At 43.0% G+C, this 4,073-nt stretch overlaps 1 non-coding gene across 1 annotated transcript; it reads right to left on the bottom strand.

Moving 5' to 3' along the window:
* Positions 1-3,693: 3,693 nt before the first annotated feature.
* Trnas-gga (transfer RNA serine (anticodon GGA)) lies at positions 3,694-3,777 on the bottom strand. The gene is given in 2 exon segments: positions 3,694-3,728; positions 3,738-3,777. It is a non-coding gene; the product is annotated as a tRNA-Ser (tRNA).
* Between the last annotated feature and the right edge of the window lie 296 nt (positions 3,778-4,073).

Here is a 4,073-nt window from a genome sequence, read left to right as displayed (position 1 = left end):
AGCGTGTTTATGGTCCAACCGTAGGAATATTTATTTAATTTAGAGTTATTTAAATGTAAATCATGTATTTGGTATGTATTTCAATATGTTTGTGAGTGCACATTGGCTTCGAGACATGGAGTGCTCTAGCCAATCACAGCGCTCGTTACTAAGAGAGACCTATGGAGGTTGGGAAAGAGCATCGTTTCGAGAGAGGACACGGGGCAGTTCGGGGGGGGGGGGGGGGGCGCCGCGTGAGGGACGGTCACACAGAACACGTGCAGTACGTCACGTGGCACGGTCGACGCACGGTCGCGAGAGAGACTTGCAGTGTGGAGCGGTTTGAGTGTGGTCGCGAGAAATAGAAATACTTCGGAGTGCCGACTTGTGAACTTGTGAGATTTCCGTGGCTTCTACAGTAAAGACGTAGTGTGCGTTTAGAAGTGAATATCTCGCGAATTGTGTTCTTGTTCATAACTAATTACGTGCTGTAGTACTCTATCGTTTCCCTGTTGTTCAAATTATGTTTTATTTAATTGCTGGACACCTATAAGTGTTTTGCAGAAATATACCGCATTCTCAAAAGTACTTCTACTATCATACTCATCATTTAAAGCTGTTAAGATAGTACCTGCAGATTTTATTTAATTGCAATATTTTATTTATAAAATTTATATGTTACTTTCATAATTCGCAATTGCCGAGTGATAGAAACCTTCGACCATTCGATTCATGTGGGTATTCTTATCGTATACTGTAGATTCAGCAGTATGTGGGCTGTAATGAGGCAGCTACGTATCGCAGCCCCTAGACAACGAAAACAGCCAAAACTTTTAATATTTCAGCGTTGAGTCGGAGGGTACGTAGTTGGAGGCCACAACACAACCACACTTCATTCTATTTAGAAAGCCCGCGAACTTCTAGTCATTATTGCATGAAATCAGCTACAGACTCAATCCAACACTCCATAAAAATTATCTTATTGTGACTTGTCTTACACAGAGCACACTCCTTGGCAGAAAGCGCTGCTTTGTTCTCCGACAGATCGCAAGCGATGTTATGGTAGGTGTGGACATTTTTGATGCAGTCAGACAGGTTTGTGAGGTGTTGAGTTTCCAGTCAGTTGGCGGAAGCGTACGTGACAAAACTAATCACCCCAGGAGATATCATATGAATACTATGTAACAACGCCCCTAGCCTTAATAATCGTCTCAGTTCGACGAAAAAGTTAGTCGTAGATGATCTTTAGGTATTCCAGATCGAGATGAATTCACTCTTTCATGAATATATCGCGTAGAGTTCTGAGATTTTGCGATGAAGACTAATGCATTTTACCAACTGTTCCAAATAGTCCCAGGTATTTTCTATGAAAATTAGATCGGGACAGTAAAGATATGATAAGGTGTCTGATGTTCGTCAAACCCAATATGTATACTGTCATCCTGGAGAGAATAGCGATCACAGCACACTTATATGGAGATCTCGACGAAAGAACATAAGCTGGTCACCCAAATGATGAAATAAACGTCATAACTGATGCTCAAGACGACCGGAGTCGGCGGGTCCAAGTACTGGAACAAAAAACACCCCCAAATCATCATAGAAATCCCTCTGACCCGATCTACACTCTTCACACACTGCGCCTTCAACGCCTCATTGAGCTCTTGGTGCACTCACCATGTTGTATCATGTAAACAAAGGAGGCTCTACGTGGTATGGACTCAACAAGTCGTTGTAAGACCCCCAGACAAATATTGAGCAATGCTGCTTCTAAAGCCGTACATAACGCCGAAGTGTTGCCGATGCAGGATTCGGTGCACAAACTGACCTCTGTATTATGTACCATAAATATTCGATGGGATCCATGCTGGTGTGATGGGTGGCCAAAACATTGCCTCTAATTGTCCATAATGTTCCTCAAACCAATCACGAACATCTGTGGCCCGGAGACACAACGCATTGTCATCTACTCAAATTCCGTCGTTGTTTGGGAACATGAAGCCCATAAATGGCTGCTCTCGTGTCCAAGTAGCAGAACATAACCATTTCCAGTAAATGATAGGCTCAGTTGGATCAGAGAACCCAGTTCATTCCATGTAAACACATCCCACACCAATATGGAACCACCGCCAGCTTACACAGTGCTTTGATGACAACATGATTCCGTGGCTTCGTGGGGTCTGCGCCACACGCGAACCATACCATAATTCTTACTAACTGAAATCGAGACTCATCTCACCAGATTAGGATTTTCCAGAAGTGTAGGGTCCAATGGGTGTGGTCAGGACCTCAGAAGAGGCGCTGCAGGCGATATCGCGTTGATAGCAGAGGCATTCACGTTGGTCGTCTGCTGCCGTAGCCCATTAGCGCCAAATTTCGCTGCACTGTCCTAACAGATACGTTCCTCGTACGCCGTACAGTGAATTCTGAGGTTGTTTCATGCAGTGTTGCTTGTCTGTTAGCACTGACGACTCTGCGCAGACGCCGCTGCTTTCGGTCGTTAAGTGATGGTCGTCTGCCACAGCGTTGTCCGTGGTGAGACCTAACGCGTGAAATTTGGTTGTTTCGGCACACTCGTGACACTGTGGGTTTCCAAATACTGAATTCCCTGAAGTGGAATGTACCATGCGTCTAGTTCAAACTACCAATTCTCTTTCAAAGTCTGTTAATTCCAGTCGTGCAGCCATAATCACGTCTGAAACCTCTTCACATAAATCACCCGAGTACAAATGATAGCTCCGCCAATGCTCTGCCCTTTTATACCTCGTGTACGTGACACTAGCGCCATCTATATATGTGCATCTCGCTATCCCATGACTTTTGTTAGCTCAGTGTATATGGTGTGTACGTTCCACAACGAATATTTACTAACAGCTTTCGTAAATAATACAAACTGTCAGCAGTGCGTGGAAGTCGTCATTTAAAGTGCTTCATTGTCCAAAAAAATTTGAAAGGTTTGTGCTATAATAAGACAAATGAAACCTTTCACTACTTCACTGTGCTTACTATAAACAAAGCCAGCATTTCCCGTTGGGTATAGAGCTCCGTGTCGCGCTATACTGGTCTAGCGACGCACGGCAGTTCAACGAAGGAAGTAAACATGCACTCATCCTGGTTGCGATCTATCAGGGGTGACTTCCCAATTCTAAAACGTCATATTGGTTTCAGCACAAAGGTAATGACTTTAAATACAGGAGTGTAACCAAATAAAGACATATACACCAAAGATCAGCTTAAAACTAATATGTAAAACTATTTAATACACAAATTACATCATGAAAGCGTAAAGGAGAATTTAGAGGAAAGAGTTACGTAGTTGACAGTCAACTGTACAGGATGCCATACTGTTATTTCAATTATATTCAAAAAATGCATAAAAAGACAAGTAGATCAGAACAGTTATGTACGAATAAGAAAAAGAAAGAACCGGAATTACACATCTTGATCTTGACTGATAGCATAAAACAGCCGCACTCATAAAAAGTTATATCGCACGTACATATTTAAAACAGTGAGTAAACTCGATTACACAACACTATCGTGACTGGTGAATAAAGAAACACTGATGACTACTTTGTAAGTATTACTACTTGGAGAGTGTTCAAATGGTTGAAACTGCTCTAAGCACTATGGGACTTAACTTCTGAGGTCATCAGTCCCTTAGAACTTAGAACTACTTAAACCTAACTAACCTAAGGACATCGCTCACATCCATGCCCGAGGCAGGATTCGAACCTGCGACCGTAGCGATCGCGTGGTTCCAGACTGTAGCGCCTAGAACCACTCGGCCACCCGGGCCGGCACTTGGAGAGTGTGATTTACGAAGACTGTAGGTGAATATTCCCTGTGACAGTTACGTGCTATAGGCTATATTATTTGGAGATTTTGGTCTGTTTTAGCTTCATCTTTAACTACATTTACCTCTAAATCTGCATTTATAATCTGCTAGCCACTGTGATGTGCATAGCGGAGGGTACGTCCCATTGTATAAGTTATTAGGAATTATCCCTGTTGCATTCGCGCATGGATCGAGGGAAGAATGATTACTTAAAAGCATCATCGTGCGCTGCAATCACTGTGACGACCTCTTTGGA

Source organism: Schistocerca serialis, chromosome 3 (assembly GCF_023864345.2).
Source record: "Schistocerca serialis cubense isolate TAMUIC-IGC-003099 chromosome 3, iqSchSeri2.2, whole genome shotgun sequence".
Classification (NCBI taxonomy): Eukaryota; Metazoa; Arthropoda; class Insecta; order Orthoptera; family Acrididae; genus Schistocerca; species Schistocerca serialis.
The sequence above is the reverse complement of the archived record's forward strand: the minus strand, read 5'-3'. Positions and strand labels throughout refer to the sequence as shown.